Source organism: Aquila chrysaetos, chromosome 19 (assembly GCF_900496995.4).
Source record: "Aquila chrysaetos chrysaetos chromosome 19, bAquChr1.4, whole genome shotgun sequence".
Classification (NCBI taxonomy): Eukaryota; Metazoa; Chordata; class Aves; order Accipitriformes; family Accipitridae; genus Aquila; species Aquila chrysaetos.
In genome coordinates, this window is record NC_044022.1 from 16548013 (window position 1) to 16572698 (window position 24686).

Genomic DNA, 24686 nt, shown 5'->3' on the forward strand with positions numbered 1-24686 from the left:
AGAATCCTCTACTTATAAAATGTGAAAGAGGTCAAATATCTGCTCCTCAATTATACTATTGGAAAAAAGGGATATTACGAAACCCACATGTGCTGGGTAAGAATTTTGTTTCAAAGGTGTTTTCTAGTCAATGTATTGCAGAATTATTTCTGCTACCACTTAATTTACATACGTATACTGAAAAACAGGGATTTAGCAAACTGTCATTTTAATACTGTAATATATTCTACTTTTTACTACACCTGTTTGAATTACAGTATTACAGGCCTGCATTAATTCTTTCCCATTGTGAAGTAGATGGTGTTCCTTATATAAAAGGTGAATAGTGATGCAGCAGTATCGGTGCATCTAGCCAGGCATATATAAAGCTGGAGACAATAGCTCCCCCGTGCTTCAATTACTGGTCACATTTCTCCTGGGGGAAAAGAATGATACTTGGAGGACTTATCTACAAATTCCCAAGATAGCTGGGGGAAAATCTGAATTTCTTTTCAGGAACAGAATGCTTTCCATACATAAAAAATGTCTTACAGTGTGAATCTACATGAAAACAGATTTAAAAGAAATCATTTTTGTTTCATGTGTTTGAAGTTGAAGAGGGTTTGTATGACTGAAGTCCGCTGCTGAGGTGGCCTGCAGTGCACGGTCAGGAGCTCAAATCACAGTATAGGCCTTCTGCTGTCCCAGAAAATGGCTTTTGAGAGTGGGACTGTCCATACTTCCCTATCAATCACAGAGGATGTTTATTCCATCAGCAGATGAACCACTGCAAGAGATGTTGGCACAGGCACCTTGCCTTGGTGTGCTCTGTGGGACTATTTAGTCTGGATATAAGATTACGAGACTGGAGTTGCCTTTGTGTGCCCTGAGAGAAGAGATTCCCTGTCTCATAGGCAGCTCGAGCAGACCAGTGTATGCAACCTATACCTCTTACTGCCACACAGGAGCACTTGCTCCTTTCTTCATTAAAAATTCTTAACCGGGCACTCATGTCTCTCACTCTCACAAGGGAAGGATGACTTGGCAGGCTTTTCTGCATCTTCAGCAGGGAAACACTGGTTTTATAGGTTTTCTGAGATCCAGTAATGGAACAGTACAATCACCTGACAGCTCACCCTTGTGCGGGACTTGGCACCCTGCAAGAATTAAGTGTTCTACTTGAAAACCGCTGAAGGAAGAGCTGTAAAGAAAGTGTCATATTCAGACACTAAACCCCCCGCCCCACGTCCTCTAACACCTCATTAGACAGTAATGCAGTTTTCTGTTTTTTGTCTCCTTGCTGATTACCGAAGTATCGGAATGAAATGAGAACTTCTCTCAGTTTGAATTGGCCTTTCTCTGCATTCAGTATTCTTCAATGTCACATACCACGTTATCATATGGTCTTAAATGTTTCCCTGTGGTTCATTTTGTTTTGATCTGTGATTACTTCTCCCATGCTGTTTTATCTCTTTTAGCACCTGACACCAGACATCTAATTATCATGACCGCCAGGAACTAACAGGATGTGGTTTTATAAAGGTTTGTAATCCTCCAGTTCATACAGTCCAAAACTGCAAAGTGCCTTTATTAAATAGTTTGCATTAAGTGTGTTTTTTACCTGTAAGCTTTGCAAACATAGATGGAGTTTCCTAACGAGGAAAAAGGGCTAATCTTTATTTCTGAGACTGACTAATCTACTATGGTCAGCCCGTGCAAGCACAGCCTATAATAGTCTCTGCCTGAGACTGATTTGGAGATAAATTTTCTTGACAGACGTGGAAGGGTAGCTTTCGTTATTATACTCCATGTCATGTAACAGAAGACTGCAAAGCTATGCTGTCCAGTACCAAAGCAACTGTATCCAGAGCTGTGCCTCTATAAATTCGCAACGTGCAGATTCTATTCATTAAAAAGATGCTACAGAAACAAGAAAAAAAAAGGCAAAATATGAGGCATAAAAAGCTAAGTAGCTGGTAAAAGAATAATTACATGTAATTAAATTAAATACAATGTACATCCTAAAATTATTGTCATGGAAGGACAAAGAAATGGGTGTAAATTCAGATCTGGTTTTAGATATAAATGGTGTTGTCTTACAGAAAAAAAATATGCATGCTTTCTTATGACATTGTTCCAGATGCTCTTATTAGGGAACCAACAGCAACCTTAAGCAATCCCCATTCTCTGTCACGAATGCCCCTGGGACTTCACCCAGCGTCCTTAGCCCAGCTTAATGGTTTGGGTCTCTGGAAAACAACCAGCCTTGTGATGGTAAAAGCAGCACCAAGTGCTTAAGAACTTAATATTCATGCATGAACCATGGTGCTGCATAAGGTCATTTTAAAATGGGCTCTCAAGCTCTCAAACAAATGAACTCTCCCAAAGCTTGAAGCCAACAGAACTGAGCTGGATTCAGGTTTTTACAGACAAAAAGGAACCTTGTGCAGCTACGCTGCTGCATGGCCTCAGAACCAGTCTGCCTAATTACTCAGTGATGCCAGCGTATGCAGAATTCTACAACACAAACTTGGTGTGTGCACAGTCATTTACTAAAAGTCTTGTAATCTGTGTTCAGCCTTCTAAAATGTATTGGAACCATACATAGAATTTTCTCCAATTGTTATCATATGCACAATAACTGTGCGTAAATAGGCCAATTATGCTTAGTTCAGTGAGCTAACAGCTGGTCTTTGCCAGCTTTTCTCAGCTACTGTGCCATATCTTGTTTGGCTAACCTTCCTTTGTTTCTTCTTGTAATATTGACTTCTATTCAATTTCAGAAACTCTACTGAACATTACTTGCTTTATTGCAGGTAGTTTCAAGCAGAAAATAGAACAGTGTTGGATTTTCTGGTATTTCCTTTAAATAACGGATTCTACTTCAGCAAGATCTCTTAAATGTCTTAAAATTTTACCTTGTAGAAAAAGACCTCTTTATGTGATTAAAAATGCATTTTTAGTTTAGTCCTACATTAGCAGTAAGCATCATATTTTTAGCATGTAGTACAGATGAAACTGGGAGAAAACTGATTTTTTTCTAATTTTAAAATGATTACTTTTTCTCCAACCTAAATTGGCTTGTTTTGTATTGTTTTCCTCCTCCTTCTGATTGCTTATGTTTATTACATTGTATACAGGAGCTGTTGGAGTTTTCACAAGCTTCAGTCTCCCTCAGATGTGCATCCAAGTGCTGTGCTGTAAGCAATAAAATTAATGAAAGAACATCTTGAAGAATAGCTTAAGGCTTTAAGTCTACAAATCGCCAAAGAAGAGGTTAAAGGTTGTGGATGAAATCATAAAGAACAAGTAAATGGTCAGGTTCTGCCAACTTAATGACTGATTCAATCAGAATCCCTTTTGATGTCTTAATAGTCATTTATACATAAGGCAAGTAAAAATGTGTGCTAAGTACTCCCTTTCCTTACTGCTGGCTTCTGCCATCTCTGACAACTTCTACAGTGGGTGACATACAGGATTAGACATAGAATGCAGGTCTCTTCTCAAGAAAGTACATGTCATTATCCTTGGATATCTGTTATAATATCTTAATATTGTTTATGAAATACCAGCAAAATGTTCACAGTGTAAAAGAGTGGATCCTGGTTTGATCAAGACCTTCACAGTCTAAATCAAACAGACTGTATGATCAGACAGACCTGTGATATACCAGATTACACTTCTACGATGATTAGCTGTGATGTTTTCTTTAGTAGAAAGAAACTGATTATATAGATGGAGTCATTAAAAGACTGAACCTTTATGAAGGAAGTATGTTTCAAAGAGAACCTTACAAAGGGAAAGGATGGTGAAGAAAAATTTACAAGGAGTGAGAATGAATTTGCACTAAGAGGAGGAACTTGGAAAAAGCTGCAGCGTGACAAACTTGGGTATAGAAGAAAGCAGTGAACGTAGAGCAGTGATATACTGGTTCTTATTGCTCCCATTCTACTCTTTTTAACAGAAACCAATTTCTCTACAGACATGGGAGACATTTTCTGTCATAACTTTGCTAAGTATTATAGAAACCAAGGAGGGATGAAAGAACAAATGGTCTTTAGTGATTGGAAAGAGGTAAATTTAGAGTCAAGTCAGAGAAGAAAATGTGGAAGGAAAGCTGATTAATGACTTAGATGCTAGTTTGGAAAACTGGAGTCTGAGCTTCAGTTTTCTGCGAGACCATAGATTTTTGTGTGTGTGATCTTGGCTTAGTCTCTTTGGGATTGATCTGATAAATGGAACTAAGTCCCAGAATCCTGATCCTGAAAAGCCATGCTAAGCTACTAAAGTCTAGAAGAAATTAGCATTTTTTAATCCTAAAGATCCCTGATCTTCTAGATTTGCTGACCTTTACATGCTCCAGCTGTTCTAATGTTGACAGGACTGAATGGCTTAGAATCTAAATCTGAACAAGACTCAGGAATTACATTTTTTTATATATAGGTCAACATCTAATGTACTCAAAGTACGTGCAACACAACAGCTGCACAGGTTTCTGCACAAAACACACTGCTATTTTCTTTTGTGATTGGAGAGAAGAGGCAATTGGAGACCAGGCCTCCTGTTTTCCATGTTGTTGTCTGAACAGCCTGATTAGAGTCATCTGCTCACTCTCTCTATGGCCAAATTAATAGTGAATTATGTTTTGCACAGTGGCATGGCTTCAAAGGAAGAGGCAGACAATCCCATCATCCTAGAAAGAGGTGGTTAGAACACGTCTGTGGGAGTTGACTCTGACTTGTACAAAAAAACATTGCATCTTTCCCACTTCCTCCACAAGTGCTGTGACCGCCAAACTGCTGCTAAGTTGATGCAGTTCCTACCGCCTGCTCCTGTCGGGGAAAATAAAAAAGAGCTTTGCCCAGCTTTTTTTTTTAAAATGTGGGTTCCTATATTTAGTAGAGGTTTGAGGCTAAAGATACATTTTCTGAAAAGCATATCTCTCCAGGTCTGAGAGGTGGTATTCAAGATATATTCCTATTCTCAGTATTTCCTATAAGCTAGTGCTAGATAGCTGCACCTTTGACTTTAAGTGGTTCCCTAATGGTGTGCTCACATCCTTAGATCATATATTGAGGTTCCACTAATGCCCAGGTGATATACCCACCAGTATGAGCCTGTATCAGCCCTAAAATTGGAGGCGTCTATTGAATCTGGCCCTTTGTTTCAGATATTGAAGTAATACTGAAGTCAGTAAAGGGGACAGCAGTGCTAGTCGAGAAAGACATGGACAGCAGTATCATTTGCCCCAGTAACGTCCTTGGTAAAGCAAAGCCAGTTTTTTTCCCACTGGCCCAATAAAATTGCCTCAATCTGCTTCCTTGGGTGATCAATGCTCATCTGGAATTTTATCACTGTCCTTTTTAGAGGATAATTTAATTGTTTTACATTTATAGAGGCAAAGTAATAACCTTAGATTTACATAGAGCTAATTTCTTTCTTTGTGAGTGGGTTCTGCAGGATGTGAGCAATTAAGCTTCTGTGGGAGGATACAGGAAACATGATTAATGGATCAAAGAGACACCATCTAAGGGAAATGGGTATAATACCAAGGGAGATAATGCTCCAAATCATAATAGTTATGCAAATATGCCAAATGTTGGAGAATTCAATTAATATTTGACAAATGGATTTTCTGTGATGCAGAGTAAACACATACTGGGGAAAAAATAAAGCTCTATTGCACATTATCTGTTAGCTTCCTCTCACGCAGGCTGGGTTGGCTGGTCAGGCATCTCATTTCACTGCAGGTGGCAAAGAACAGCTAGGCACGAATCAGTGCCAGACAGTGATATTGTCTGGATGAAAAAGATTGACCAAGGTTAAATCCTATGCACGCAAGGCCAATCAGCACTTGTCAGTGTGCTTAGGTCTATTGCTCAGTCTTCTGCTAAAAGTTAAATTTTAGTCCATGTAAATGAAAAGTGGTTTAAGAATGAAGGAGACAGAATTAGGCAACATTTATGTTCTTGATTTTCTTTTTCACTTCTCTTATCTGTAAAAGCAACATTAGTAGAAAAAACAATAATCAAGTAAGAACAGAATGCCTGAGTTAGTGGAAGAGACTGGGCTGTGACTCAAAAAGACTGAGCCTCAGTTACCCAAATATAAAATGAGGTTAATACTGATGATATATAAAGGCAATGACTCATTCAGCCCAGGTTAGGTTTGTCCTTCAGCCATTACATTCCTCTAGAAAGAATGAGCCATGCTCAGTTAGGCCACTACAGTGAGGGGAAGGCTCTGTGCTGTCTATGCTGAGCGGGCAGAAGCTCCAAAGTCCAGGAAAAGAGAAGTGCTCAGACATGTGTTATCCTCAGGATTTCATACTGGCCGGCCACCAAGCCCTTGTGTGGCATTCTGGGCTACCCTGGGTAGTGTCTACTCCTTTCTTTGAGAATATTGACCTTACACGTGTAATTTCAGTTCTTTGATTCACCCTGCTGAGACCAGACTTTGTGATGCCTGTAAGAAGGGCATAAACAGGCACTCTAGATCTCATCCTCGCATCATTTAAGTGTGCATTTTCCCTTTGCTTTTGACTGTAGGGGAGGATGAGAGCCCTATTTTCTAATTGCAAGGCATGTGTTTCATTCACTTTGATTCACTATGGTCAAGTTACAAGATCTTAAGAAAATCCTCATCTCTTCTATTAAGCCATCTATTTAAATCAGACATAATAGATTTTAATAAACATTGATATTTTCCCAAGCTTATGATTTCTTTTAACAAGCAATTTTGCTGTGATCTTTGAGTTATTGCCTCTAATAGATGACTTCCCTGTTGTCAGGGCTGATTCCATCTCAAAATGTATTAATCTAACCCACATGTACACGTTAGTTAAATGTATCTTGGCAGACATCCACCACTGGTATCAGTTCTGAACACCACAGAGTATTTCTCTAATTGGACATAAAATTCATAGTTTTATCATATGATTCTTTGCTATACAGTGTGTCCAATTAGATTTAATGAGCTCATTTTCAGGACAAGTTAGCCAAACCAGTGTTATTGCTAATTTATAGAGGCTACAGAAAAAGTTACTTGATTAATTTCTTTCCTAAATTAAAACTTTCTAGGAAATATTATTGCTTCTTTTCCTTTTAGCATGTGAATATACAAAAACCTGATTTTGGAAATAAAATGTTTTCCCAGTATGTAATTTCCAATGATTGTTGTAATATCTTTGTTTTTTCTTGCAAATGTTTTGGCAACAAAGAAAAGTCTAGCATATTCTTACATTGTGTTAATAAAACCAAGCTAAGTAGCATGATGACGAAGGAACCAGTAGCAATGTAGCTATCATAGCATGAATTGAACAAGCCAGCTTAAAATCCTATGTGAATACTTGGCAGCTGGCGGCCAAGCTACTCTAGCTACACTGCCAGCTCAAGAGTTCAGTGTAAAAACAGGCTTGGTTAATACATAAGTGGTTTGACAATGTTTTTCTCTGGAAAAATTATCTCACTGGACACAATCATGCAGGCTAGGACAGAAGGAACATTTAACCAATACTGTCTGAATTCACTAGACCTTGTGAGGTACACAAACCTGAGCTGATCCATGCTGGAAAGCTCAACAACACAGAGGAAGGACTTATTTGGGCTCCTCATCACTGCAGCACTAGCAGAGGGGACAACAAAGCAGACCGGTAAGTTTTTAGTTGAAGATGCAATGCCAAATGTCAGTATTAACACACGGTTGAGAAGAGTGGTATTTGGAAAAAAAAAAAAAGGAGATCCAAACACTTGAGACAGTCATTCACAAGGAAGGGTTCTCTGACAAGCTAATGCTATTTTATGTGATACCCTTCTGTCTTCTACCTTTCATCTAATGTCAGTGGATAGATGATGGGAGCCGGCAGGCCAAGGTTCTCTTTCCAACTGCAAGGGATGGGAGCAGCTCTGTGGGATGGCTGCTCCTGGAAATGGCAGCCCCACTCCCACCCTTCTCTTCCCTGCGATCGGCTGCATGGCTTCCTCCCACCTCGTTCACTGGCTGATTTGTTTAGGCAAGGCACTTGTCCCAGTGGGATGCCTTTCCACAGCTGCAAAATGGGAATAATACACCCATTTTTGAAAAATGCAATGCAAACTATGAGCATGAACCTCAGAACAGGAGTGGAAATTATTGTTATTGCAGCTTTACTTGCCTCTACTTGCTTTCTGACAGTGTCCCAGGCCATGATCACTTCATAAATTCCTAGTTCTGAGTTACTAAGAATTAAACAGTTACGTTCTTGTTTGCATTGGATAGACATATACTAAGGCTTTCATGCCTGGTATCCTTGCTGCTTCTTACAAAGATGTTTCTCATTTATATACAGAAATAACGAGACAGAAGAATGTTAAAAGGATTGCCTGAAAGCTCCAGATCACTTCTGGCAATAATTATTTATCTGTCCACCATTTTGTTTGTGTATATTTTATTCTCTCTCAGTGTATATATAACAACAAATTACCTGGCAGAATCAAAGCTGCTTATTTTAAACTTACAATGCTCACTTTGGACCTGTCCACAAACAAGCAGCACAGTGGAGGGCACATGCACATTTTACACCTAGTAATCTTTTGGTGTTAATTTATTTACATGCATCTGGTTGCTTTCCTAATAGAATAGACCAGTCTTCCTTCGCTAATGAAAGTAGTAAAGGGAAAATTGCTTGAGGTGCTATAATGAAAGCCAATATATTATGATGTGTCTTCAGTAGAGTGGGTTAAGCATGAGTACCTTGCGTGTTAACTCTTTCTTTCACCTGTACAGTACAAATTTAGCACTAACAATGACAATGTATTAGCATTTTACACAGTGAAGAGTCAACATTAACTAAATATCCTTGCCATATCCCCTGAGAGAGGAGAATGTCATTACCCTCTTTTACAGATGAGGAAACAACATCAGATTAGCATTGTAACTCCATTGACTTCTGTGGAGTTATTCCAGCTTTACACCAGTAGAAATAAGACTAACATTTAGTCCTCAAAAGAATAACTCATTTGCTCATGGTTATCTAGTCACAAAGCTGCACACTCAGGATTAGAAACTGAGGACATCCAGGTTTCTTTTGCTGTTATAGTAAGACTTTCTACTGAAATAGCATCTATAAACCTTTAGCTAGGATAATTAAAAAAAAAAACAAACCACACCACCACAGAATCTTACATTGTTCTCCCACTTGTGTCTAGAAATAATTGCCATGTCTAGAAAGGTCTGCATCCTATGAAAATAAATGAACAAGAATAAATTATTTTTGATGAACTTCTACTTGCCCAGAAATGTGAATGTTTTTCTGGGTAAATTTAATAGCAGAAAAGAATAATGGGCTTCCAAAGATTGCCAATGAGCAAAGAATGTAAGTTAAAAGCCTTTTTATATGCAAATACTTCATTATGTTTAGGAGTTTTCTTCTTTTTTTTTTTCTCCTCATTTTTTTGAAAGCAAAAGCACAATGGGACATCAGTTATTTCAATTTACATATGAATACCCAGAATTCACTTTCTACTTACAGTTATTCCAGAGTCCTGGTGGCACCTGTCAGCATTTGAGGTCTGGAGTAAAGTGGGAGTCTGCTGACTTCTCTAGACAGAGTGCTCTGCAGAAATTAGGGGTCTACACTATTTCTGAAAAAATAGAAAATCTTTTTTCAAGATATGTGTTCATTCCCAAGTAAGTGGTGGCAACAGCATTATTTCTGAAGCAGTATGACTTGCAAACACTCACAAATAAAACTATCATGTCTCCTAGTTAAATTATTTCTAATGTATCCATTATAAAAATGCTTAGCTGTCAGATATAATATGCTCACTGCAAGTCTGGGAACTAGAGCTGAAATTCAGCCTTACACAGAAGATCAGTACCAAGATTCATGTGTAAGCTGCGCTCAAAACAAGGTTGAAGTCCCACTCATTAATCTCCTTGCTCTGAGTGGCCCTTATGCACTGGCCAGTGTCCCTTTACGATGGCTGAGCAGTACCCTAAGAATTCAAATTCCTTCTTGAAATCAGGTTAGAAGGTAACTGTAGCTACATCTTGAGTATTCCAGATGAAATAAAATCAGATCTGCAGACTGAAAAACTGCTTTCTGGGTCAGTGTCCTGGTTTCAGCTGGGATAGAGTTACTTTTCTCCTTAGTAGCTGGTACAGTGTGTTTTGGATTTATTGTGAGAATAATGTTGGTAACACACTGATGTTTTAGTTGTTGCTAAGTAGCGCTTATCCAAAGTTAAGGATTTTTCAGTTTCCCATGCTGTGCCAGCAAGCACCTGTACAAGAAGCTGGGAGGGAGCATGGCCAGGACAGCTGACCCGAACTAGCCAAAGGGATAGTCCGTATCATAGAACGTCATGCTCAGTATATAAACTGGGAGGAGTTGGCCAGGAGGGGCAGATTGCTGCTTGAGCATCTGTCAGCAGGTGGTGAGCAATTGCATTGTGCACCACATCACTTGCCTTTTCTTGTTTGGTTTTTGTTTTCTTTTGTTTTGTGGTGGGTTTTTTTTTGTTTTGTTATATTCCTTTTTATTACTATTACTATTATATTATTATTATTATTATTATTAGTAGTAGTAGTAGTAGTAGTAGTAGTAGATTTTATTTTACTTGAGTTATTAAATCATTCTTACCTCAACTCATGAGTTTTACTTTTTTTTTTCTATTCTCCTCCTCATCCCACTGGGAGGAGGGGGAAGTGAGCGAGCGGCTGCATGGTGCCTAGTTGCCAGCTGGTGTTATACCATGACAGCCAGAAACAAACAGGGAGGCCAAATTTCATGAACCAGTTCAGTGATATCACTGACACTACACAGATGCAAATTCATATGGAATCTGGTCTGCTGAAATTAAAACTAATATTCCAATTGGGGTTTGATATTGTTCTGAAACTTTAAAATATTTAAAATCTGAAAATCTAAATAGGAAACAAAACATTTATTTCTTCCAAAATTGTTTTTCACATGAAACTCCTTCCAAAGGAAAGTGTATAAGAAAGCCAATTATGTAAAAGTCTTTGCAAGACCAACTTTGAGCCAGAAAATTAAATCCATTCAGATTTTAGCAGAACTCTAGAGGTTGTAGTCCTTTTCCAAAAATTTGCAGAGATAAGAATCAGAGGTTGAGAAAACCCTACTAATCTCAAAAATCAAAGGCAGCATTTTAAAAAGTATGGGTTGATTATTTATAGTCGTGTATAAGTAACCATCACTGTTAAGTTGCCAAAATATTCACTAGTAATTAATATTCGAATTAATATTTCAATTTGCAAAGGGAATTTGGAAAATACCACTGTTTCATTATTTCCATTATCCACAAGTGCTGCTTTTCTTTTGCTGTCAAAGATGCCTCTTTCCTAATACAGTTTATCATCAGGTGGGATTTTTATCTGTCTCACATGGCAGCACTTGAATGCATGAGGGATGCTGGCAAGTCTAACAGATTTTGTGTGGAAAACTTTTCCTTCGCAAACAGTAATAATAACCTTCCTGCACAATGAATTAGAAGGCCTATAGATTTCCTGGTTCTTGAACTGTATTGCCAAATAGCCATGAAGGTGAATTCTATTTCATTGGCTGATGTTTGCTTATTTAAGGTAAGGCATATTCACCTTTATTTTTAATTAATTGCACTAGTAAAACAGAATGGGGGTTAGATGCTAAAAGTAGAGATACATTCTCTCTAAGGAAAATCTATGATTTACATGTGGATCGGTAGTCTTATGGGGGGGGGGATGTGGGGATGTGTCCCCCATCCCACTCTGTCCCTTCTCTGCCTTCTCCCCCACACCGGTCACAGAGCCACAGGGTGAGAGACTATTCTTTTTCAGGGTTGGTGTATCACCAGATCCACAGCGTGAATAACTTACCCTGGGGTTACATTCACCCACATTTAAAGCACTCAGCCTCCTGTTAAGCTTGCTTCCTAGTGAAGCCTTGTCATAATATAAAACAGCAAGTCATCCTGGGGCATGACAGGATCAGGCCCGTGCTTAACCAAGAGTATAGGCTTTCGATTCTTTCAAAATCGCACTCTCTTAGTTGTCCTTGGAGCTTTCAAAAGCACAGACCAGGAACAGAGGAAAATGCATGATGCCAAGTTGAGCTTACTCACAGGATTTACCTTACAAGTTCCTTACAAAACAAAATGTAAAGTACTATAAGACAGTAGTTTGCACAAGTACTGCAGTAGTGGCCAAATGAATGTGCACAGCTTCATCACTGCAAACATGGTCCCAATCTCCTATATCTCACCATTTATGCAAAATTTATTTTGACACAGAAGATGGCTAGAAGCTTGAAACACTTCTAGGATAAAGTAATGCTCCCAGTTCAGAAACAAGAATTTTCACAGGTTCCCTCTCTTCAGAGAGTCTTGTGGCTGCTGTGCTCTTCCACAGACCTTTTTTTTTTGGACTTGAACAGACCAATCGAGGACTGCTCCAACTCCTTCTGTAGTCAATGGGAACAACTCCAGTTGACTTCAGTCAGATTGGTTCAGGCCCTTATTCTCCCTGAATGTACTTCCATTCGAACAAGCAGCAGACATTGATATTACCAGAGAAAAGGAGGGTGACATGAATCTATTTCCAAACAAAAGAGATTTACAGGCCAGTTAGAATTACAGCACATTTATTTTCTTTAAAGTTAATGAGCGGCATGATCCAATAATAATTGTATCTTATGCTTTTCATAAAGCTCTTAAGGCATTTCATAATCAATTAACAGCTCAAGCGCGTCATCATTACAGAACATTTTGCAATAATCCATTAGGAATTAATGTAGAGTGAGCTTTCCATCATCACTCAACAAACCGCTACACAGCTAGGATCCACGCCAAGCAGACAGGCTTTGAATTTTCTAGTGAAGATTATACATTCCCTGCAAGCGTATCGCCAGGACTTTCTATTCGCCTCCTCCCCACCACCTGCAAATTTTTTTATGTTTAGCCATTTCTCTGTACTCTGGTGAGATTAATAAAATCCAGTGTTTCTGTGCTGCATTACCTTTAATTCAGATATTTAGGACAAGATGGATCACAGAAAATGCAATACGGAGTAGTTATACTCCTGGATTGAAAAATCAGTCCCTAGAGTGACTTCTTGTATTTCTGAAGTCTTTCTTAACAGCTCTGTGAGTAAGACTCCCCCAAAAACTTTTGCTGCCTCTTCTTAAATCTTGCTACTCCTCCTATTTTTTACCAGTTAATAATTCTGGACATATCCCTACCTCCTCAGATCAAAGACAGAAAAGAGGGAGAGAGCACCTATGTAGGTTTTTCCAAGCTGTTGTCAGACCTAGCAATTAAGTGCCTGGCTCTCACAGGTATTTTAGGGCAGCAGCAATGCAATCAGGCTCCTTGTGTTCCAGAGATAATGTCTGGATCTAAAATTCAAGCTTGCACTTAAACAGCTCCCTCGCCTGGCGATAGCAGGCTATTCCCTCTCCACCTAAGGTATTTGTAGCTTTCCACACTCATCTGCCCAGCAACAGTTTGTCCCTTCCTATCTGCAGCAACAGTCTAATGTAAGCATCTTGCCCTAAGATCAGCAGCAGGAACTTACAGTATGATTTACAAGGAAAAAAACCTTCTTCTTCAAAGATTAAAACTCCTTTAGATGTCTGACATTGGGCCCCCACACTGACAGCATCACACAGGATGTAACTTTTAAGGCGTTTAAGCGAGACATGTTTTTGTTTTACAAAGACAGCACACAGTCTATTATTAATCTTTTGCATGAGAGACATGGCAGTTTCCCCACTGTTATGCCAGACAATATGGTTTGATTGCTTCTGCCTCCTGTCAAGTCTCCAACTGGAAATGTGTAATATGAAATGAAGTGCAGCAAAACAGATAAGGATGTGCTGAGGTCGTTAAAACAATACTGGGGTAATTAAGGATCGGTATCTATACTAGAAACAAAATAAGCCCACTGTTTGGATGGTTTGATTAACACTGCAGCATTGTAAGGCTACCGATGACACATACTCTTTACAAAGTGGAAGGAGAAAAATCATCTTAAACTAGAAAAGTTTGACACTAAATGGTGCACACTGGGAATATTTAATTTATTTAAAGGTTTTCAGGAAAGATTCTCCTCTAAGCAGAAGCAGGAATAGAAAATGGTTCTTGCAGCAGCTAAAGCAGCAAGTTACATAGTGAGAGGCCACTCTGATCTTTTTGCTAACATGTACTGCATTGTTATTATGTGCTTAGACCTGTGGCAAACGTAGCAATAACGAAGGAGACTGAATACCGGTAGCAGAAAAAAATAGCAGCAACTGACTACATAAACCATGAGGAATTCCTTCTGCGCATGCCACATTTTCTTCAAAAAGCCAAGAGCTCCTTCTTTCCCTGCACCAAAAAATGATGAAGTACTGCCTAGAAGAGCAGTGCTGAACCATGAATTGCTCTTATTAATGCTATATCATGCAACTTCAAAAAACAACCTGCTTTGCTCCAGAAGGCACCAGAATCCAAGCAATGGAGTGAAGTTTACTGCTAGGTATCTGATCCATAGCTCCTGTTCTTTTGAATCTCTTTTAGAGACTGCATTTGCCCTCAGTAACCTGTAACCTTACAAGGATCGGTCCCCTCCTGTGTCCAGCTGCACTTCTTTGACTATCAAAGAGAGTCATTAATTCCTGAGTCTCTAATTCTGTATTTACAAAGTAATGATCCCTCTTTGGAGAAGAAATACAGTCTGTGCACAACTGTTAAGTTACACCCATAGCTGTACAGTGTATGCAGTGTACATGGGAAAAGGGGAAAAGGTGGAAGCATAGATTCCTATTGGCTTCAAATCGGATATGACCCATAAAGGAAACAAAATCTCCTTCAAAAAGATCAAGGAAAAATGAATGAAACAATTCTGTCCAAAAGATATATTGCCTCTCTTTCTTTTCCCTCCTGCTAATCATGCCTTGTCTTGTACGCAGTCATCATCTCTCTTTTCAATGAGGAAGATATTCATGCAGTGTAGCCTCGCTCAAACTGAGAATATTCTTACTTTATTTCCCAAAGTGAATGTATCAATTGAACCAACTCGTCAACTGGAAATTGCTGTGTGTGAGCCAACCCCAGCTTTCTGTGTTGTCAACTGAATGATGCACACTGCTGACAAGCTCGACAAAACAGGCCATTTCACAGTTGTGAGCTGCAGAGTGATTGAGCTGATGTACATTTCCAGCAGCATGCTTTCCTAAAGAGCTACTGCTTCGCATTCCCCTTGTGACACAGCAAGCGCTAGGGACGCTCTACCCTCGTTCCTTCTGTGTGGAAAAAAAAAATACTGCAGTGATTATTTCTAAATAATGATTAACACCAGAAGAAGGCATATTAATATCAGCAGTGGTCTTGTGACTAGTGTACTGCTAGGAGGCTGCTTAGATTAGGTTCAAGGCTAAGCTCTGCTGGGCCTGCTGGATGCTCCTGGTAAGTGTTTTACCTGACAGCTTGCTGATAAGGATCCGAGTTTGAATGCAGCCCAGGACACAAGTGCCCCAGTTGCTTCTTTTGCCTTAAAGGTTTGAGCTTGTTTTCCCATGAAAGTGCCATAATGTCCAAGTTACAGAGCACTCTGGATGTCTCTCTTGGCCACCTTTGCTGAAACTGTTGCACTCTGCACAGAATAATTAATATTCACAGGGACCTGAGAGAGTATGGCTTGTAACTTAGTGATTAAGGTAGGCATATGGAGAGGGGAGGGGGTTTCTTGTCTGTTCTCCAGGGAGTATATGAGTTTTAATTTTCTAAGTATGTGATTGAAAATTTGAGCTGAATGCTAGGCAGGCAATGCACAATGACAGACTTAAATTTGGTCATAACACTACTTGGAGATGAACTGCTGTGGTAAAGGAGCATCTTTACCACTTGCTTCTCCAGTGTGGATCACAATTGGATTCCAGTGCCTTCTGAAGTGACTTCAAACTGTGATCAATGCAACACACCAGGGTAATCCACATTTTTGTTGGATCAAATGCAACCACACAGGTGTAGTGCCGTGGAGTAACTTCCTCTAACTACAACTAAAGGAGAAGAACCAGGCAGCTACATGCTCCTTGGATGCAGAGAGGATTGTTCAGTCATTTATATCAGCTCCTGTTACATTGCTGGGCAGCAAAGTCAGGATACAGCAAGCTTCATTAGGTGTCTAAGATGACATGAAACCTATTTCCAGTTGTGGGGTTTTTTTTTAATGATCTTGACACATAACACTTAGCAAAAATGATTGAGTCAATCTTCAGAAATCAGTAGAAGATTCCCATTTATTTCAGAGGGTCACAGAAATTACTCACTCCAAACAAGCAGTCTTCACCTTTAAGAAAGAATCAGTGATAAACTAGACCAGTCACACTTTTTAATCTAAATAATTTTCTTTGGAAAGTATCATTTTTATAAAAGTGGGGGGTTTATGTGAAACTATCAATTTCAAAACAATTTCTATTAGGAAATAGTGAAAATCTTCCTCTTTCAGTATTCTCCAAATGAGAAATGTTTCACTTCAACACTGTTCGTCATTTAGTTACGAAGCTTGTATAAAAGAAATTTAAATTGAAACAAAATATTTAGAACATTAAGGTAAAACACAGGAACTCATCTAAAATTAATTTATTTTTATTTAACAATTTAACAGGGACAATTCTCATCCCACTCTTCTCCCTGCCCCTCAAAAAAAGGAGAAGAAGCTTTTGTCCCCCTTGGAATAAGGAAAACTTCTGTCCCATTGGGAATGAGAAGAGTTTATTTCGAGATTTTCACAGACTGAAAAACATATCTCCCAGCAAACTCTACTAAATAGACTACTGTGTCTCAGAGCTGTAAATACAGTTTGCAGATCTTGCATCTGGTTTTTGTTTACAGTGATGGTAAGATATCTGTATAGGTAAGTTGGGTTTTCCATGACAACAGTGTGTACTTCTACATTTCTAGCTAGTGGTGGTTCTTGAAAACACAAGAATAAGAGAATACAGAAAGAGAACATTACAGAAAAAACAGCAAGAATCTAAAAAGGCAGAATTAGGTAATACATAGAGTAGCTGAGCTTGTTCAAGTAGGTAATTGTATTAGTATTGACTCAGTGTAACCATCTCTCTTTCATAAACGAATGCTTTGCATGACTGGTTTTCTGTGAGTATAAATGCATTGGATTTTTTTTCTTGTTATTGAATTTTATAGAAAAAAAAATAACTACATAGATGGAGGTGAAGAGAACTAATCCCTAATATTTTATATGAGAGGAAGTATGAAACACATAGCAGTGAATCCAAATGTAACTAGAGATTATTCAAACTGCTAGGGTGCATAATCATGCTTATCTCCACTGGAAAAAGATCCGAAACCAGAACTCCAAATCTGAAGCCATCAGGAACGTACTATTTCAAATACCCCCACCCCTGACTGTGAGCTTCCATGTGGGTCCGGTTTCAAAACAGAATTTCATGCCCACCTCACCTTTGAGAGATTGCTCCTGTAGTCCCTACTCATGCTGAGTAGCACCGACTCATGCAAGTTACTAGACTGAAGGAGAAGGGGGTAAGAGTATCTCCCCCCTTCACTTCTTGCAACACTGCAAAAAAAGTGCAATATGTATCTTTGCATTAGGAATACAAAACCTTGGGGGAAAAAAAAGAAAGGTTATGAACTTGGCCTCTGGGATCCACAGGACTGAATTGGTAAGAACGTCCACAGGCATGATATTAGATATTATATCCACGGATACAACGTGGAGAAAGACTTTGGAATTGAGCCCAGAAAGAACTGCTAATATAAGACAGTTCTCCTAAAATCTCGAAGTCTGATATTAATAAATAAAAAGGTTTTTAGGCTGGAATTAAACTTGCATAGTTTTATGAGGGACAGGTCTTTACTGCCTGGTTCAATTTGCATGACAATATAACCCTCAGACTCTGCCCAAGCTTTCGAAAAATGTGGTGGTTGGGAAGGTCTTTACTGTCAAGTTACAAACTTCTTTTCAGTAGCAGGTAAACAGGAACCAAACATTCTCTTTTTATCATGTTATATATGAAAATGTCTTATAGTGACATCATTAGTGATATTACTGGAACCAGCCGATCTAAGCCAGAATCTACTCCACTCCCCCACCCAATTGTAAGCATAATCCCCTGACCCCCTCCCTTCTCACATAAACACATATGTCCACCTTATGGTCCAAGCCTGACTGATCTCTCTTCCCAGGCCCAAAGCTGGCTTGTGAAGAAGACATCCCAGCCAGCCAGTCTGAAATCTTCACCCTCTCTAGCCATCAGTCCCCGCAATCCAGCATCTCACTTTTTATGGTTTTGGTGGGAGAAAAGATAAATAAAAGTACATCTGTCCAGTTCTGCCCAGGCAAGTGAGGGGGCAAGGAAGAGAAAACTTCCTAATCACCTCAGGAGATCATCTGAAGTCCTGAGAGATGAGATTTAATTACAGACATTGGCCTAACACAGAACTGCAAGTACTATGAGCAAAGCAAGGACTACAGACACAACTCTTCTCACTATGCCATGACCCACAAAGAAAGCAAATGCCTCACAGATTCATAGTTCCTGAGACCAAAAGGAACTGCAATGTCGCAAGCCCATAACCTCAGCACACAGGCTGTAAATTTTTTCCAGATGATTAATGCATATTTTATAAAAAGATATTAACTCCTACTTTTAAAAGTTAGAAGGATTTACCGCGTCCTTGTTAAGGCACCCTACTGTTTATTTATTCTCACAGATTGCATTTTATTTCAAGGTTGAATCTATCCCACTCTGACTTAAAGCTTTTGGATTTTGCAATGTCATCAAATGTGAAGGCCCATCACAAAGAATTATAGTGACATCTATGTCAAAAAAGCACAGGACCCATCTCTCTGTTAAACATGCTAAGCACAAAGCTGGCTAATAACTGCTATGTGATTTTCTAATGTTATCTGGGGATACCTACACTCCCTTTAATTATATTATTTTACTTCCCCAGTCACTATAAGGTGATCATCAGGGAAGCAGGAGGAAGCAGAAGGCTCTGTTATGTGCCAGAAAGAATAAAGGACATGCTGTAAACAGTATCTACGTGCCAAATGCTACTGGATCTTTCAACAGATCATTGAGCAGTCAACAGCTCCAGTCTGGAATTAGGCTGATTGTTTAGAGAAAATTCAACAACTAAATCAGCCATTTGGATATCTGGCTGCTATGATTTAGGAAAAATATAAAAGAGCTCACAGCATCAGTATGTTTATATACATAAAGGAGGCAAATTATCTGATGAAAGTCATAGAACTGCACGTTAACTTTTAAAACTAAAAGCTTTTTACACTTCAGTTTCCCCAAAACATTTTGTCCTGTAACACTGAAGATAACACCAACAGCAACAGAAGTTGATGGCTGGTGTGAGAATCTTAAAGGAAGTGACAGTAGGTGTTTGCCAGTTAAGTATATTTTTATGTCAAGAAGAAAAAATAGAAAATGGCAAACTATACCTAAAAGTAACTACAATGTGTAAGCTAATTGAATTAATTTGCACTTGATTCTTTAAAAGTCTCAGCTCTTCCTGTAAATAGTCAACTTCCTTCAATTCCTAAAAGATCAATAGGAGTTGAAAGCACTTAGTAACTTGCAGGAAGTTGCTCAGCACTACACCATGGTCTTTATAGTGCAGATTTTGAAAGTCTGGCTGGTATGACAGGTTCTTCAGAGAGAAAGACATCTTGAAGAAAAAAAAAAAAAATCTTTTTTCAAGTATACATCTTCAGGGATTCACCATAAGTTACATAACTGTTAATGTATTTATGATGATTAAATGTGAAAATGTTATACGTAGACATCAACTTTCAGAATGGTTGTGATTTAGAGAGCTGCAAGTGTTGGTTTTGTAAATTTCATATAGTTCAGTGCCAAAAAAGGAGACAGCATGAAAAATTATAAGCAGATCTACTGAAGCATTTGTATCAGTAGTCTGTACTGAAGAAAGCTTTGTCAACATCCGTGACTTATCTTTCCACTTCTGTAAAACATGGTACAGATGTAACTGTCTAATCTGACTTTTAGTCACAATATTTAGCTACCTGAAAGATAAAGTATAATGTAACACTATACATTTCTCCTGTTTCAGTCTTTCTCAGCTTTGGAACTGTGAGCCTTTGAAAGCAGATGACATACTCAATTATTATCAAGTAAATTTTTTATCTGTCATTTGATCACTTGTGACAGTGAATGAAATGTAAAAAGACTAAACGTGCACTACAGAATTAGCCTGCAAAATATAATAGTTATTGTAGTGTAACCAACACAGAAAATGTAAATTATCTGTCAGAAGTTTCTGAAGAATATTCTTATGCTTTTCAGATAAGATGAACCAAAGTTCTGGTGATGTCACATTTCTATAATACCTTTCAGAATATTATGCATCATGTCCTGCTGAAAAAGGAATTCTGAAGTCCAACAGTCCCGCTGTAAACTGGAGTGCTGGGGAAAAGGATAGTGTCTTAGTATGTTTTAGTCTTAGCTTCAAATGTTCATAGATGAGAATTTCTCCTTTTGTAAATCAATATAATTTCACTGACTTCAGTGGAGCTATGCCAAGTTAATAGCAGCAGATGAATCCAGTCTTTTGTTTTCTATCACAATTCACATTTTCTTCTAAAGGTTATTTTAGGCTCTACACTAAGCAAACCGTTGTGATTGTGAAACTGTTATCCAGAGTTCAGGAAAAAAAGAATTCTGCAGGATGGTGACAGTGCAAACCACTTCTTTTACCTTGTCAATATGGACTGGATTTCTGTTTGAAGAACTTATCCCATAGTTTGTAAAGTCAGAATAAAGCACTGTGATAATTTACTCCGACTTTCTCTATATAGAGAGGTCATCACAATTTCTGGGCTCAATTCTTGTGTGAACTACAGCAATTTTTTAAGGAAAGCATCCTGTCTCAATTTAGACATTACCAGTATTGACACTTTTCAAGTCATACTGGATGTATTACTCTCCCTATTTATTTGCTTGCATGTTCTAAATCTCATTCTTAGTGTGAATATGTTGAGCTTTAACTTTTGTAACTTTTGTTAAAGCTCAACACTTTTTTTTTTTTAAATCTCAGAGCCTGAAGAGTCTGTTCCTGAAATCTTGTTCCCCACATAGGTACTTCCAGTTCACAGATGATTCACTCCTTAAAGCATCTCTTTGATACACTTGTTCTACCACAGTTAGATTGAGCTCCAAAGATCTCCTCTCCAGAAGAGAAAGAGTACTATAGTCTTTGAGACAGTTCAGTGAGTGACATCTATCATGAAGTCATCTCTGAGAATACATATTAAGAGCCAGGTGGATTTCTCATTTTTCAGAGACTACCAAACTACTTTCAGACAGCAATAACTAATGGTCAATTGTGTTCTGAGGTAGCTGCTGAGCTAGAAAAGAAGGCATTCGTTACCCATCACCTCAGGTACCGTTGTTACCAGGACAAAAAATTTCAGTATTGAAATTACTCAGAGTTTGTCTTTGACTTCACTGCCAACAGAGAAGTCTCCTAAGAAGGAATTCATTTCACCCTGCTTTAAATGTCTAAATCTGATCTACCTCTTACGTACTTTTTGTAGTCAGTAAAAGATAAATAGGCACTTGCATGGCACATCTGTCCCATTCAAAACTTGACAGATGAATATCACCTAGCTCAAGTGTTTCAGGTAACTGTACGGGAGATTTCCATGTTAAATCTCTCTATTTAACATGAAAGAAAGATGACTGTGATGATGCAATTCAGGGGAGGTCCCACAGGAATATGGTATGAGCAGAGAATAAGGAAAACAAGAGCCCAGAGTAAATCTGAAGAAAGTGTGGAACCACAAAGAAATCAAAGGCAAAGGAGTTCTTGAGAGGTAAAGACACCAGCAAAACCCAGAAGTGGAACAGCATAGACGTGGGAAGTATTTGCTGTAAGAGTGCTGTGGCTCCGGCACCCTTCGGAGAAAAAGAAGTCCAGAACTGCTGGAGTTTGTGAAAATCACAAATCCAAAGAGCCTTGGCAAGCAACATTTGTTTCTTATTATCAGGAAATATTTTGCCAGTTGGGAGAGATATCATCTGGAAGGTTTTGCCACTGTAAGTTCTCAGAGAAGGAAAAAATTCTCCTTGTAGTGTATATATATATATGCAACCATACAGTTACATTTGGTATTTGAACTTGTAACTACAACCACAGTTACTGCACTTCAATTACTGCTTATGTGTGATTTTTTCTCTTTCTCTCCCTCCGTACACGCATATATGTAAAAACATATGTAATTATTAAAAGACTAAGCTGCTACTATCACAGAAGTAGGATACAACAAAAGGAAAAAATACTGAATTTGGTAATAGCATTTCTCATCCTTTTACAGTACTACTAAAAAAATCTATAAATTCTGAGCAGGTGTAAGGGGAGATCACTGCACACTGATAGCTCAACCTGAAAAGACTTCTTTTCTAGATTAAAAATAAAATAATAAAGATTATAATATAATCCTGGCAGCAGATTTTTACATCTACATCCAAAGGATGTGCAGGTTTGTTAAAGAACAGTGCAATGTCTTAAAATGTGAACCGAACCTTTTACTGAGCTGTACTGCAGACTCCACTGCTGCAATCAATACTCCAAACAGCCCTATTTTTCTTGGACAAAAACCATACATATATCTGACATTTGAGGAAGCCAGGTGAATAAATCAATAGCTAAACAAAAATGCACTTAATCATATCTATTCTGGACAGATGCAGATTGGAAAATCCTATATGGTTCACGTATTGCCTTCTGCTTAAAGCTTAGAAATGAACGTGTGTTTCGTAAATGGCAATGTCCTGTTGCTAGAGCATTGCTGAAGCTAGAGTGATTACAGTAGCAACTAACTGTATGCCAGCCAGCATTAGACAGATCTATTGCTCAAACTTGAGTTCAGGTACAGTTTGTTGTTAGAGTACCTTAGTATACATACGTAACTTAATAACCAACAACTTATGTACTTTATAAGTGTAACAGCTTTACTGGAATATGTAGCAAAGATTCACACATTCACTTTAACCTTAAATCTACTGGGCTGCGTTTTCTTACCGAGAGTCAGCCCAAGGAGGAAATTAATATATACACATACTTTATCTTTTGTTAATGGTTTTAAGCGGTGACCATTATTGGATATTTCTCATGGCGTTGCAGGTGATCGTTAAACATACATAATAGCCCTACTAAATGAGTATAGATAGCTCTAACGCCAAAAATTTCTATGTTCAAAGGTATGTTTGTGCACAGAATGGCTGCTATGCTTAAAGGTGCTCCTTTACTTGACATTACTTCATAAAGCCCTTTGAGATAACCACAGTGCAAATGATGTTTTAGAAAAACACAATTTTATTTCTTCTCTGCTTTAGCCCTAAGCGGTTCAGCGTTATTTGAACATCAGCAACAGCACTTCTTTACAACTTCAAAGTCAGATTCTAACCTCAAATTGGCAGTGCACCGCGAGATTAAAAACCTGCCCAGCACTGGAAGAAATGGATGTTTTCAGCAGAAAGAAGAGCAATGGGAGGTAACAACACGACAGTCTAATATCACTCAATTAGAAGGTATATTAAGGTTACACTAAAGTGCCTGACATGAACACTCTTACAGGAAACACTTTAAGAAAGGCGTGAGGAAAAGGACAACACCATTAAGCTTGGGAAGAGTTTTGTAGCTGTTATTAACCTGGAAGAAGGGCGAGATTCCTTCCAACTGACCTTTTCAGCGAAAACCTCCGTGTCAGGCGCTCTGCAACCACGAAGCCCAGGTAATGTCCTTTATTTTCAAAATGTGTAATCCTGAAAAGAAGAAAATGCAAATGGATGTCTGAGGTCTTTTATTTTCAACCAGTTACAGCTACTGTTTGTTTAGGAACACGGTGAGAGGTCTCTTCTCCTCAGTAAGAAAGAAGAGTATCCCTGTGGTGGAGCCAGCCTGAACCGTGGAAACTGGGAAGCAGCTACAGGTGTTTGGGGGTCCTGCTGGTACAGAGGCAACAGCAGGTCGGGCTGGGTGCGACAGAGTTCCTCGGCAAATTAAGTCCTCCCGCTGTCCCCAGTCAGCCCCTGCTCCTGGAGGGTACGGAGGCCGCTCTCCATTTTTATTTTAGGCCCATTGTCGCAGAGTTTGATCAACTCGACAAGCGCTTCCATCCTGCTGATACGCAAGAAAGCAACCGCTGTTGTGATTTCACCTGTTTTGGCGTTCTCCTTTTTAACCCGCCGGTAAATGCCACACCGCGTGACTGGGAGCAACGCTTCCCGTGCAGCGCCCTGTGAGACTTGCGCCGGGACTGCCCACGGCTTCCACACCTGCCTCTCCCACCCCCTCCGGCGCTCCCGTCCCACACAGCCAGCGGGGGGACACCTGAGAGGTCCGGGGGGGGGGGGGGTCGGGTATAACTCACCCCGCTTCACCCGGGGGTTCCCTTCGGGCGGGCGCTGCTCAGCCCCCCTGCGCGTCGCCGGCTCCCGCCCGCCGCGGCGGGCGCTGAGGGGCGGCGGCGGCGGCCGGCCGCGCCTCGTCCCTCAGCTTCCCGCCCTCGCGGCTGAGCTCCCCTCAGCGCCCCGCGCCGCCGCAGGAGCGGGGGCGGCCCGCGTCCCCTCAGCGCCGGCAGCGCAGCCGCGGCTTGGCGGGACCGGGGCGAGGCTCGGGGGCAGCGGGTCCCTCGGCGTGCGGCAGAGGGCGCCCCGCATTCCG

General features: G+C 39.5%; 1 long non-coding RNA gene across 1 annotated transcript; it reads right to left on the minus strand.

Moving 5' to 3' along the window:
- Positions 1 to 12629: 12629 nt before the first annotated feature.
- Positions 12630 to 24502, minus strand: LOC121232444. Its single transcript, XR_005930885.1, has 3 exons — positions 24394 to 24502; positions 23705 to 23785; positions 12630 to 16287 (listed from the first exon to the last, which is right to left on the minus strand). It is a non-coding gene; the product is annotated as an uncharacterized LOC121232444 (long non-coding RNA).
- Positions 24503 to 24686: the final 184 nt, after the last annotated feature.